Source organism: Musca domestica, unplaced genomic scaffold (assembly GCF_030504385.1).
Source record: "Musca domestica strain aabys unplaced genomic scaffold, Musca_domestica.polishedcontigs.V.1.1 8, whole genome shotgun sequence".
NCBI classification, from domain to species: domain Eukaryota; kingdom Metazoa; phylum Arthropoda; class Insecta; order Diptera; family Muscidae; genus Musca; species Musca domestica.
In genome coordinates this window covers 2,882,769-2,897,828 of record NW_026712409.1, presented here as the reverse complement: position 1 = coordinate 2,897,828, position 15,060 = coordinate 2,882,769, and the positions used below count along the sequence as shown (strand labels likewise).

Genomic DNA, 15,060 nt, shown 5'->3' with positions numbered 1-15,060 from the left:
CTGAACCTAACAGTGACCTCATGGTCTTATTAATAATTTCAAACAAGCCTCAATTGTAAAGAGGGATTCGGTAAGCACGATGACTCTCGAAGGGAGTATCTGAATTTGTCCAAATTTGGCACATCTTAAACTTTGATCGAGCTCGAAAAGGAGCAACATCGATCCAGAATTTCTCGGTACCTAAATGTTCCGAAAAAATATTAATCTTTACCCATTAAAACTAGTCTTAAACAAATAATTTCGCCTGCCCTCAATATGTCATTATCTCACCGAAACGTATTGCTGGGAGCCATAATAACAACACCAACAGCCATCAACATCCTTCAATACCAACACCAGCAGAATTCCATGAGTCGAAGTATGCACCAATGGCAAACAGAAATCAGAAAAATGAAAGGCATTTTTAATACGGTAAATAAACAAAAGCTTGCACGTGACTCCATGTAAGTAGGGTGCTCAGCATCATGGAGCACATGGACAACTCCACTCTCTCTCTCCGTGACCGGCGGCGTAATATTGCCATTGCAAAAATACATGCATTTAATTTCTGTTACGGTCGTCATATCTTGTCGAGAAACCGGACAACAGCGGCGTCATCATGATGAGGCAATAAAACTTGTAAGGCTACATGTGTGCAATATTCTCAGCATCAGTCGGACAATTGCAGGGCAATGCCAATTTGATGTATACCACCCCCCACTCCCAAGTAGCCGTGTTAACCGACAATTAGTTTATGTTTCTCTTGTACCAAAAGGAATCCCCGCACATTTTGAAGTGGGCGTAAATGGCCATCACGTGCCTAAGCTTCGGTGGTGGTCTGCTAAAGCATCACTATCGCCCAACGTCATTTGTAAAGCTGGACATAATGTGTAAAGCATGAAACGCCCTTTCCAAGCAGCCATGTCTGATGTCTGTGCGGCTTGTTGTTGCCGCCGTATGCACACATGTTGAAAGGTTTCATCCTTATCAGCATCTTTGGGATGTAGCAGCCGCCGCAGCAGCAGAAACAACAATAGCGACGATAACGAAAAGTGGCCAGTGGCATGCCAATAGTGACCATCGGACACACGGAGCACAACCACTGCACCAGAGTGCAGATGAGAAATTTTTTATTAAAACCATAAATTTTACTTAAACGAAATTTTGCAAAGTAACGCTGGTCGGTCTGTTGTTATTATTGGCCAAAAGATGTAAAAGGTATAAAGGCCAATGCAGACGCCACCATACATCGTGTTTTTCTTTCTTCTCTTCAGATATTTGGCATATGTTTGGCTCCAATGCGGAGAACTTGATAAAAAAAGAAAAAATGGAAGTTCACAAACTTTTACGGGGGTGTGTTGACATTCGTTTGCAATAAAGGAATGCCGATATAATCAATGATATTCAAACTGCAACAATTTGACAGATGTTCAAGTTTCTTTGCGAAAACTTGGAAATGTTTTTCGAAGTAATTCGAAGCAATTGAGATTTTGTAATATTTGCCAAATTTTTGATTTAGTTATTCGAGAAGGAGGAGGATTTATTTAGTTGTCCTGGCAATTTAGTTATTCGATTTACAGTCCATTAAAGTATTGGTTGAAGGGAAGATGACGCAAGAAAGTTACTGACTTTATTTCAGGGGAAAAAGAAATGGAGTCTCATATTCCGGCGTTTTGAAATTCTACATCTGAAGGTAAACTAAAGAGGGCGCGCAATATCGCCCCTTTCCATAATTTTCCAAAAATTCTGTTTTAATGGTCTCCTAAACTTTGAATTTAAAGTATTGACTTTCCTTGCCAATATTACGTATTACAATATAAAAAATATACCTTTTTCTTGAAAATATGATTCTGATATGTTATTTTAAAAGTGGTGAGGTGTCAAAATATTTGTTAGATACTGAGCGATTTGTTTCTATTCATTTTGTTTTTAGTTATAACATATCCTGTGAGAGTGATACCGAACGATACATGTTATTTTATAGCTCCTGGTCAATTTAAGAAATTTTAATTTGAAAATCCAATTTAGTTTTTGGAGAGAGAACCCAGGAGCTTTGGTATGACAAATTTTGGAGATATGGTTTCAAGATTTTCCCATCCACAGCTTCATTTGCACATAAAATCACATATTTGCTTGGAAAAAACTTGAAGAGCAAATATATACAGGGTGAGATGAAAAAAAACTGCAACCAATTTCAGAATGTTGTCATTTCTAAGACACTCGTCCGACAGCTGTTAAAATTATTCCAGTGACAGCTCATTATATTGTTTACAAGTGTACAAAAGCATTTTAGTGAGAATTTTCCAGAAAAAAAGTTGTTCGTGATGGAAGTGTGATAGTGTGATTTCTTTATATATGGTTGGAAAACCACAAGTGGCTATCGTTAGAGCACTTCAGCATTTAAATGTGAGTAAATCTTTTGTGTTTCGTACCATACGATCGTTACCGTAATACTGGTAGCGTAGCCCAACGTCAAGGAAGTGGATGGAAGAAAACAGCAATATCAGCAGAAATGGTTAGAAAAGTAAAGAACCGACTTGATCGAAGCGACCAATGGCCGAAAACTTGCACGTGAGCTGAACATATCGTAATATGCCATTCGGCAAATATTAAAAAATGAGCTCGGCGTAAAGACATTGGAATTCCAAAAACTGCAAAAACTTACACCGCAACAGAAAGAAAATAGACTCAAAAGAGAAAAGAGTTGCTTCGCTTGGCCGAAAGTGGTGAACTGCCGAATTTGGTTTTCTCCGATGAGAAAACATTCGTTGTCCAGCAGTTGGTAAACAAACAAAATGATCGTGTTAACTGTACCTCCCTATATTCGGTATTTTTATGATTTTAGCGACATTATTAACCGGATTTGTTTCAAATTTGGTATTTGAAGTTCAAAAATGGGAACTACAGTCTGTGACAGAAAATAGTGTATGCAGGTCCAGGTCTTCGTGTAAGCCCCACATACCAGTACCTCCCTATATTCGGTATTTTTACGAGTTTCGGTAAAATACCTACCGAAATTGTTGGAGACGAGTATTTGAAGTTCGTACCGAATGCTACAGCCTATGGCTGAATGATTCTGATGATTTTTGCTACATTATTTACCGTTTATTTCAAGTTTCGAATTAGAATATGGTAATGACTTATGACAAACAATGTCCATGTAGGTCCACGTCGTATAGACACCAATATAACGGCTATATTCGGTATTTTTAAAATGTTACCAAATTTTTAAGGATTTTATCTCCAAATTCGTTCCAAATGGTGGAGGGTATTCAAAGTTCGGCCCGGCCGAACTTACTGCTTTTTAACTTGTTTTATCTCACCCTGTAGACGAAATTTAAGAGAAATGGAAGAAAGTGTGACAAATTTGATTAAAATCGGTTCAAATAAAGCTATAGGTCGATATTGCGTTTAAGTCCCTCTCACCCTTAAAATGCATTTCTCAACAACGATATTTGGTGTCTGGTATCAAATGCAGCATAAAAATGCTTCTGCTAAATTTCGTTGAGATCGGTTCAGATTTGAATATAGCTCCCATATATATCTTCATTTATCTGAAAAACGTAATATCACTTGAAATTGGATAGATTTTGGTGGATATTTAGTGAAAAATTAAGGATATACCTCCCATACATATGCAGTTGCATACAATTCAAGTCTCATAAATTCTCCATAAGAACGTTTATTTGTTATGAGCCGCTCTACTAAATATCTAAAGTGGTATAGGGTAAAGTCGGCTCCACTCGACTTTAAGCCTTTCTTTTCTGGTTTTTAATAAAATACGGTTTTTGGTTGGGTTCAACCGATTTGGTGCACGGTTTGGTGGTTTGGTTCACGATTCATTCATTTACAGAAATTGTGGTTCAGTTCTAAACATATTTGCAGTCCTGTACTAAACCGACATCAATGTTTATGCTGATCTGGAATATGGAAAAACCTATGGAAAACCTCATGTCTATATTGTATAAATAAATATTGGATCTGTTGGAAAGTTCTAGCCCAGTTCTCAAGTTCTCCTTAATCTAAAAATTGCGTACCTGAACATATCCAATATGAATATTATTTGTGTCCTACACGAAAACTTTACATGGTCTTCATTGTGACCATCAGCAATCGGTGGAAATTTAATTACAACCCTGCGAATGAACATTACTAATCCGACAATGATGTAAGTTGTTTTCTTTAATTTACATTTTGAGAGACGGAAACTGCCCACATGTTATTTCGCAAAGTGATTACGCTTAATTGTTGATTGTAATGTTCTCAGCCAAATGACAGTCGATTAAATTGTACAACACCAACGCTGTAGTGGTGGTGGTGGTGTCGTGACGCACAAAAACTACAATCGAATGCAAGGAGAACACCTTACCCAGCCTGTCATCGAATATCGAAGAAACACCACTTGACGCCACGCCATTTCCCCACGACGACACCACTCCAAAAAGTCAGCGGCTAGTGTGAAAGGGAAAAAGGATTAGTGCGGGTGTGAGTGAGTCTGTGTGCATGTTTGTGCCAAAAATGTAACAAGCGTTGCGATTTAATGAAGTCATTATACTCTGCATACAGAATGTAAGTACTGGTGTTCGACCGAACCACCCGCCAAAAAACCAATCAATTCTATGTTGCCTTGTAACCCCTTCCCCTCGGCGACCGACTGGAGATTAAAGCCACGATATGAATATTTGAAAATTAACGTTATAATTACGATAATGAATGGGTCCAACACACTATCCGCGTGTCAATCCATGTACTTACACATTTGCATGGATGTGTGTGTGTAGATGTGCAGCAGATTAGTATCGGGTACATAAAAGGACACACATATGCATCTGCATTGGTTTGTGTGTGAATTCCGTTTCAGAATGCAATTTATTAAATTGTTTCATAGTCAAATGTGTGAATGTGTCCCCCTCAATAGAATGTGTGTGCGAATGTTGCTTGTAAATGGCAAAGACCAATAATTGCCAAATCACTATTCTGCCAACAATAGGGACAACGAACAAAGAAGAAGAAGGACAAAGAAAGAAAAAAACACACCAATAAAATTATAACTGAATAAAAATGAAAACACCAACATACGTGCATGTGTACATATTTTCCTAAGTGGAAAAGAAAAAGAAAACGAAAAAACTACACAACACACATACAGTCGTGCACTTAAACACTTACACAACCTTGCTCACCCCTCCGAACAAAAAGAAATGGTGCTTACAATAAAGAGAGTAATTGCTTAATTTGATTATGTGTTGGCATAAACAACAATGAGCAGCGGGACACACACGCACACATTCAAGCATGAACGTAAAATATAAATTGCCGGAAGTTGGCAACATAAGAAGAAGAAGCAGAAGGAGCAGAAGGAAAACACAACTAATGGGGGGCAACAAAACCGGCACCCAAAAACAGACATTGCCTGCACCATGTCTCGTGTGCACATTTTGAGCGAATAAACAAATTGCAATCGGACGAATTGGACAACTGGTGATTGTACGATACACCGTGTTATGGTGTACGTGTATGTGTGCTCTGGACTAGGAGCATGAACAAAACTCGCAGCAGAATGTAAAAAAACCCTTTCGTGGATGAGGGGATCGAAGGAGCAGTTGGCTACAGCTACAAGTTATTATGACATGTATGCCACAATATTTGGAATTTGAAGTCAATGCAGCAAAGACTGTTCAAAAACTAGTACCCTACACTGGGGAATTGTGAATGTGTGTTGTAGTCAAATAACAGGGATTACAACAAAAGTTACTGATTGTAACTGTTATGCTAATCGCCTGACAATGGAGAGCTTTTAACATTTGAAAATTGAATGCAGATCTATTGCGAAATTGAACAGAATTTATTGGGTGTAAATAAGAGATTTAAAGCTGCAATTTGGGAAAATTAGGAAGGATCTTAAAACGAACAGAAAGAAATTGGAACAAAGAAAGTGAAAAGTGGAACTAAAAGGCGGAAAATGTAAATTTTTAATATCCTTATATCCTCAGATATACAACTATACAAGAATAATACTGTTACAGTTAAAAAAAAAAACAAGTTAAAAAGCACTAAGTTCGGCCGTGCCGAACTTTTAATACCCTCCACCATTTGCAACGAATTTGGAAATTTTTAAAAAATAAAATCCTTAAAAAATTCTGTTAAAATTTTAAAAATACCGAATATAGCCGCTATATTGGGGTCTATACGACGTGGACATACATAGGCATTGTTTGTCATAAGCGGTGAATAATGTAGCTATAATCACCAAAATATCGTATATAAGGAGGTGTCGTTAAATTGGAGCTGTGCAAAGACCTGGATCAGCATAGACAATTTTTTGTCACAGGCTGTAGCATCCATTACGAACTTCAAATACCACATGTCAAACAATTTCGGTGGGTATTGTACCTAAAATCGTCAAAATACCGAATATGGGGAGGTACTGATATATGGGGCCTATACGAAGACCTGGACCCGCACAGACAATTTTCTGTCACAGACTGTAGTATTCATTACGAACTTCAAACACCAATTTCGAAACAATTCCGGTGACTAATGTCGCTAAAATCATCAAAATACCGAATATAGGGAGGTACAGTTATGTGGGGGCTATACGAAGACGTGGACCTGCACAGACAATTTCTGTCTTAGGGTGTAGTATCCATTTTGAGCTTCAAGTACCAATTTGAAACAATTCCCGTGAATAATGTCGTTAAAATCACCAAAATACCGAATATCAGGAGGTACCGTTATATGGGGGCTATACGAAGACATGGACTTGCACAGACAATTTTCTATCTTAGACTGTAGTATTCATTACGAACTTCAAATACCAATTTTCAAACAATGCCGGTGAATAATGTCACTAAAATCATGAAAATACCGAATATAGGGAGGGTACTGATATATGGGGGCTATACGAAGACGTGGACCTGCACAGACAATTTTCTGTCTTAGGATGTAGTATCCATTTTGAACTTCAAATACCAAATTTGAAACTATGCCATTGAAAAATGTTCCCAAAATCATCAAAATACCGAATATAGGGAGGTACCGTTATATGTGGGCTATATGAAAACGTGGACCTACATGACCCATTTACGAACTTAACCTGCCTACTGGAAAAATAAACATGTGTGCAAAATTTTAGCCATCTATCTTAATTCATTCGAAAGATAGCGTGATTACAACAGACAAACAGACAGACGGACATCGCTAAATCGACTTAGAATTTTACGCAGATCAAGAATATATATACTTTGTTGGGCCTGACATGAGTATTTCGAGGAGTTACAAACGGAATGACAAAGTTAATATACCCTCCATAGTATGGTAGAGGGTATAAAAAAAAAAAACATAAAGTGGGTGAGGAGGGTCATACCAAAACTGGAACATACATAAACAATTATATACATCAAGGATTCTCATCTACCAACCTTCTGAAATATCAAATTTTAAACTATTTTAAATTTTTATTTTAACTATAGTTAAATGTGACTAGGATATCGAGAGGTACCGTTATATGGGGGCTATACGAAACTTGGACATACATATACAATGTTTCGCCAAGCTAGAACCCATTATGAACTACAAATGCTAAGTTTTGGACAAATCCGTAAAGAAAAAAATAATTAAAACATCAAAATACCTAATATCGGGAGGTACTGTTATATGACGACTATACCAAAACGGTGACCGATGCATCTCATTTTCAATACCTAGAAACAATACAAATAGTTTTACCAAATTTTGAAGGTCTACATCAAACAATGTGGACTGCATCATGATTTCAACAGGCTGACCGACTGACGGAACCTGTTAAATCGACATAGAATTTAATGCTAAGAAAGAGTATACAGAGTGAAAAGTTGAAAAAACTGCAACCATATTCGGACTGCTGTCATTTTTAAGCCACTCGCCCAACAGCTGTTAAAATTATTCCAGTGGCAGCTCATTATATTGTTTACAAGCGCACAAAAGCCTTTTTGGTGAAAACTTTCCAGAAAATAGTTATTCGTGATGGAATTCAAGCGTGATAGTGCGATTTCTTTATATTTGGCTGGAAAACCACAGGTGGCTATCGTTATAGCATTTAAATGTGAATAAATCTTTTGTGTCTCGTAGCATCGCTCATTACCGTGATACTGGTAGCGTAGCCCTAGCAATATCAGCCTAAATGGTTCGAAAAGTAAAGAAGTCACTCGATCGAAACCCGCAACGCAGTGGCCACAAAATGGGCAATATTCCATTCGGCAAATATTGAAAAATGAGCTCGGTAAAGTCATTGAAATTCCAAAAAGTACAAAACTTATACTGCAACAGAAAGAAAATAGAAAGAGCTAACGAGTTGCTTCGCTTGGCCGAAAGTGGTGAACTGCCGAATTTGGTTTTCTCCGATGAGGAAAACATTCGTTGTCCAGCAGTTTGTAAACAAACACAACGATCGTGTTATTTGCCAAAGAGGTCAGAGGTCATATACACCTTCGGTTGGCCACCGGAACTCAAGCGACGGTCATGGTGATGGTGTAGGCCGCCATAACAGCCGATGGTCGCTCCGCACGTGTTAATCGACTGTGGCATCATCAGAATAAATCAGCATAAATGCCGAATATCATTGCAAAAATATTCTGGAGGGGGTATTAAAGCCTTCGGCAAGCAAACATTTTTTCCGCAGGACCTTGGACATTCCAACAGGATTCAGCATCCGCCACACAAGAATGGTTTGAAATGAGGTTCATCGCTTCATTTACAGCGCACAATGGCCACCAAAATCTCCGGATACCAATCCGTTGGACTATTGTTTCTGGAGTATCTTAGAAAGCAAGTTTGGCACTATAAAATACCAAAATGTCGATCACCTCAAGCAAGCGCTTCGCCGGGAATGGGCCAAAATACCGCAGAGCAAAAGTCGGGCAGCGTGTGATGGTTTCATTGACGGTTTTGAAGGCCATAATTCGTGCCAAAGGTGACCAATTCGAACAAATCGAAACTTATTTTAAAATTTGATGGTACCTCTGACATTTTTTGCTTTCATTCAATAAAAATTTAAAAAAAGTGTGAAAATTATGGCGTTTTACTCCGCTGCATTTTTTCTCAACCTGTAGTTGCATTTGTCAGATGCGAAAATGGACAATTTCGGTCCATTCCATCAAGAATAATTATAACTGCTATAAAATGTGATTTTGAGAGTCCGATTGTCTTTGAATATCACAATACTTTTATTAACCCAAGGCCGTGGTGTAAAAATGGAATATATCGGTGGACTCCTTCTGGTGCCTCTCCCACAAAACAGCTCATAAAAACGCCGAAATTAAGTTTTGATTAATTCAAATTTGGTATATTTAAAGCAACACAAGGTCTGTTATAAAGATGGTAGATATCGGGGCATTTCTTCTGGGGCCTCCCTACCATAGGGTTCAAGATTTAAACAAAACGTTAAAAAAAATCAATCAAAAATCCATATGAAAATCAAAAAAAAAATGAATTTGAATAACAAATGGAACTAATTCGAACTACAAATAAATATTCGAATTACAATTGGAATAATTCGAATTACGAATGGAATAATCCGAACTACAACTGGAATAATTCGAATTACAAGTGGAAATGTTACGAATTAAATAAAAGATTATTCGAATTACCAATGGAAAAGTGTAGTTTTCTGGGTTTGGAAATGGGTTTTTGATGGCAAACATTTTGAAATTGAGGGTTTTCACATAAGGGAAAAACCTAATGTATTTAGTATCAGTTGGCAATACAGTACCTAATTTGGTTTTAAACTATGCCTTTAAAACTCCCACCTGCAGTGTTTCGAAATTGATCATTATATTTATTTTGTATACAAATCTAATAGCGTCTAAGATGTTAGCACAATCGATCGATTTTATCTCCTTATTTTTCAAAAAATAATTCGTATATTCTTTAAAAATGTCTATTACGTACATCTCAACTTAGGTTTCAAGGAATTTTCGTAAGCCCAATGTAATTGCAACGACACTCATTACGTTCATACATACCAACAACTGAAAATAACAGATTTTCCCATATCCACCGTAAACCGATTAGGTGGTTTTATGTAAATCAATTTGTCGGTGGGTGTTACATTTCTATAGTTCGGATAGGTACCACAGCTATCCCATTAATTTCAATAATCCTAAACACATTTTAAATGCAATAGCGGAATTTCCATTGACTTGCGTAATACCCAATGTACAAATATCTGACACGCTTGCAACTGAGGTCATTTAATACAAATCCAAATTGTGTAATATTAATAATAGGGAGAGGAAATTTGGCGGGAATTCAATGGTTTAAAGCTTTTAAAAACGAAATGCGATAAAGTAATTTATTTAAATTTTTATAAAAGAGATTGAAAGATGTTGATGCCAATGAGGTTCTGATACAAAAATCCGGAACGTAGGTTCCATTTTTATACCCTCCACCATACTATGGAGGGTATATTAACTTTGTCATTCCGTTTGTAACTCCTCGAAATACTCATGTCAGGCCCAACAAAGTATATATATCTTGATCTGCGTAAAATTCTAAGTCGATTTAGCGATGTCCGTCTGTCTGTCTGTCTGTCCGTCTGTCTGTCCGTCTGTCTGTCTGTCTGTTGTAATCACGCTATCTTTCGAATGAATAAGATAGATGGCTAAAATTTTGCACACATGTTTATTTTTCAGTAGGCAGGTTAAGTTCGTAAATGGGTCATGTAGGTCCACGTTTTCATATAGCCCACATATAACGGTACCTCCCTATATTCGGTATTTTGATGATTTTGGGAACATTTTTCAATGGCATAGTTTCAAATTTGGTATTTGAAGTTCAAAATGGATACTACATCCTAAGACAGAAAATTGTCTGTGCAGGTCCACGTCTTCGTATAGCCCCCATATATCAGTACCTCCCTATATTCGGTATTTCATGATTTTAGTGACATTATTCACCGGCATTGTTTGAAAATTGGTATTTGAAGTTCGTAATGAATATACAGTCTAAGATAGAAAATTGTCTGTGCAAGTCCATGTCTTCGTATAGCCCCATATAACGGTACCTCCTGATATTCGGTATTTTGGTGATTTTAACGACATTATTCACGGGAATGGTTTCAAATTTGGTACTTGAAGCTCAAAATGGATACTACACCCTAAGACAGAAAATTGTCTGTGCAGGTCCACGTCTTCGTATAGCCCCCACATAACTGTACCTCCTATATTCGGTATTTTGATGATTTTAGCGACATTAGTCACCGGAATTGTTTCGAAATTGGTGTTTGAAGTTCGTAATGAATACTACAGTCTGTGACAGAAAATTGTCTGTGCGGGGTCCAGGTCTTCGTATAGGCCCCATATATCAGTACCTCCCCATATTCGGTATTTTGACGATTTAGGTACAATACCCACCGAAATTGTTTGACATGTGGTATTTGAAGTTCGTAATGGATGCTACAGCCTGTGACAAAAAATTGTCTATGCTGATCCAGGTCTTTGCACAGCTCCAATTTAACGACACCTCCTTATATACGATATTTTGGTGATTATAGCTACATTATTCACCGCTTATGACAAACAATGCCTATGTATGTCCACGTCGTATAGACCCCAATATAGCGGCTATATTCGGTATTTTTAAAATTTTAACAGAATTTTTAAGGATTTTATTTTTTAAAATTCCAAATTCGTTGCAAATGGTGGAGGGTATTAAAAGTTCGGCACGGCCGAACTTAGTGCTTTTAACTTGTTTTCTTATTATTTTGTCTAGATATTTAGACATTGTATGACCACTTTCCACAATTTTAGGGTGACATAGGGTGTAAACGTCAAAATCATACCAGATAAGATTTAAAACGTTTAATAAGATTGTTATACACTTTTAAAATTCTCGAATATCTTAAAGTGCTCAAAATTTAGTTCATGATACCCTCAGCCATATGGCTATAGAGGAATATATCATTTGATAGGTCAAAGCGTGGCTAGTCGAAATAACGGTTTTAGACCTCAGGTCATTTTGGACCAAATCCGTTCAGGACGTTTGGAGTCGATTTGGCAATGTCCGTCCGTCTGTCTGTCGGGCTGGCTGGTGCGCACGTCCAAAATTGGACATCGTAATATTTTTGTCAAACTATATAGAGTTCGGAGATGGACAATATCGGTCCAGAAGGAGTACCCTACAAAAGGCCGAAGTTTTCAAAAAAAAAAAAAAATATATATATATTTTCTGCACAGAAAGAGAAAGGGTAATCCGATTTTGCTCCAACTTTGCAGATCCTAATATTTCTGTCATTTTTAGGTCTTTAGGTGGATATTGTGTACAAAAACAAGAAAAACCATGCAGGTTGGCGACAATGCTAAGACTAACGTAAATACGACGATGTGCGCAGTTTAAGTTCAATCAAATGATGCATTCACCAGAGCCAATAACGCTCATCTCTAAACTTCGCCATGCAGGATGAGATGAAAACACTGCAACCAACTTCAGACTGTTGGCATTTCTAAGCCACTCGTCCGACAGCTGTTAAAATTATTCCAGTGACAGCTCATTATATCGTTTACAAGCGTACAAAAGCATTTTGAGAGCACTTTCAAGAAAAAAAGTTATTCGCGATGGAATTCAAGTGTGATAGTGTGATTTTTTATATTGGCTGGAAAAACACAAGTGGCTATCGTTAGAGCACTCCATCATTTAATGTGCATAAATCTTTTGTGTCTCGTACCATCGCTCGTTACCGTACTGCTAGCCCGACGTCAAGGAAATGGACGTAAGAAATCAGCAACATCAGCAGAAATGGTTCGAAAAGTAAAAAAGCGACTTGATCAAAACCCGCGTCGCAGTGGCCGAAAAATAGCTCGTGAGCTGAACATATCGCAATATTCCATTTGGCAAATATTGAAGAAAGAGCTCGGGGTTAAGACATTGAAATTTCAAAAAGAACAAGAACTTATACCGCAACAGAAAGAAAGAAAAGACTCTAAAGAGCTAAAGGGTTGCTTCGCTCGACCGAAAGTGGTGAACTGCGGAATTTGATTTTCTCCTTCTCCAATGAGAAAACATTCGTTGTCAAGCAGTTTGTAAACAAACATAATAGCCGATGGTCGCTCTCCGCTCGTATTAATCGACCGTGGCATCATCAGAATAAATCAGCATAAATGACGAATATATTACGAAAATATTCTGGAGGGGGTATTAAAGCCTTGGGCACGCAAACATTTTGCCCGCAGACTTGGACATTCCAATAGGACTCAGCACCATCGCACTCGGCACGCGCCACCCAAGAATAGTTACAGAATGAGGTTCCTCGCTTTATTTCCAGCGCACAATGGTCACCAAAACTCCGAATACCAATCCTTTGGACTATTGTGTCTGGAGTATTTTGGAAAGCAAGGTTGGCACTAAAAAAATACCAAAGAGTCGATCACCTCAAGCAAAGCTTGGCCGGAAATGGGCCAAAATACAACATTCGGGCAGCGTGTGACGGTTTTATTGGCCGCTTGAAGGCCATAATTCGTGCCAAAGGTGACCAATTCAAACAAATCTAAACTTCTTCTAAAAGGTGATGCTATTTCCGACATTTTTTGCTTTCATTCAATAAAATTTAAAAGAAAATATAAAAATTATGGCGCTTGACTTTTTGCAGATTTTTGGTCTCACCCTGTATATGAACAAATTTGATAAAAATATATACCTACATACGTTTCTACAATATCTGCAACTAAAATAAAGAAATAATTGACTTACCATTTTAATATCGATTAGAGAGTGCCCTGAATAAAAAAGAAAAAATATTGCAGATGATTACTGAGAGTATAAAATACATAAATACGTGTATGTATATGATATATCCAGAATTGTAAGAATGAAAAAGTTCGGAGAAAATCTGGAAAAGAGCAAAAAACAAGATTTTCGGAAAATTTACTATATACATTGAACTCGATACTTTGTGTGGTATTTAAAACTTGAATTCAAGGATCCTATCATTAACTCGGATTTTTTTAATAATAATAATGGGTCTTCTTTTGTCTTAAGAATTAACAGTAGGGTACCCCCTCAACATTGGAGATTACGTGCATTAGCATGATTTGCTTTTTATTTTATTATTATTTTTACGTGCCGTTGTTGTGTTTTTTTTTTTTCATTCTTAAAAAATAACAACTTAATTATATTTAAGGAATGTCGCCAATGAATGCAAACTAAATGAAGTCATTTGGAAAAACACGAGACGAGGCTATAATTTGCCACCTTAAACATGTTGCAATCGGACGAGAGGATCTACGCGAACGCACAGCGCCACCATGAACGCGATGACCTCATAAACTAATGGACAGCGTCACATCACAAATTTAGTCTTCAAACAACGAGGCTCCACATAATAAAGAAGGAGGTTCCCTTTTAGCCTTTTTCAGCCTAGAACAGGACTTTGGCATTCTATACGATGTGTGGTAAATTATAAGATAGCAAATCTATAGCTTAACACACTGTCCATCCAGGGCCCAGAGTGCATTAGACCGAGCAATTGTTGTTGTGGCCAACGATAGAACTTGTAGCAGACATGTAGCATGTTCAACTTTTTTGCATTTTCACACGCACTGCCAACACGTAATTCCATGTAAGTGGGACAGATCTGGTACAAGAACATCAACAACAACTGGTCGACCGGCAGGCCATTTGAAAAGTGGCTCAATCACATCATTTGAAGTTGAATTAAGTATTAGCAAGTTTGACATCGAACTTCCAGCAGAAGAAGAAAGCAAGCAATCGATGTTCTGGAGCAAAAAAAGGAACGCATCCTTGTTAGTTTTCACACTTCCACAAACAGACACAAAAGACAGACCGAGAGAACGAGAGAAAAGAACCGAAGAGTGACACAAAGGCAAAAAAAGTTACCAGAAGTTGTCCAGTTTAGTAGTTTCTTTTTGCTTTGTTTCCTTGCTCTTTCGTTTAGCACTTTGCCTTTCTTCGTTTTTTGTCCAGCTTTTTGTTATGTAGAGGTAAACCAATTATCGTCCACATACAAGAGTTCCATTTGTTCTTTTTCGTCCGTCTATCTCTTTTGCTGTTGCTGGTGTACTTTGAATGTCCTTTTAGTTGCTTCAACTA

At 37.5% G+C, this 15,060-nt stretch overlaps 1 protein-coding gene across 1 annotated transcript in view; it reads right to left on the bottom strand.

Annotated features, from left to right (window-relative positions):
* LOC101897880 (tyrosine-protein kinase Dnt) overlaps window positions 1–13,718 on the bottom strand; it is a 212,722-nt gene extending 199,004 nt beyond the window's left edge. The window contains exon 1 of the mRNA XM_059130942.1: window positions 13,702–13,718. The gene's annotated coding sequence lies outside the window, so the exon portion shown is untranslated. The remainder of the gene's footprint in view (window positions 1–13,701) is intronic.
* Window positions 13,719–15,060: the final 1,342 nt, after the last annotated feature.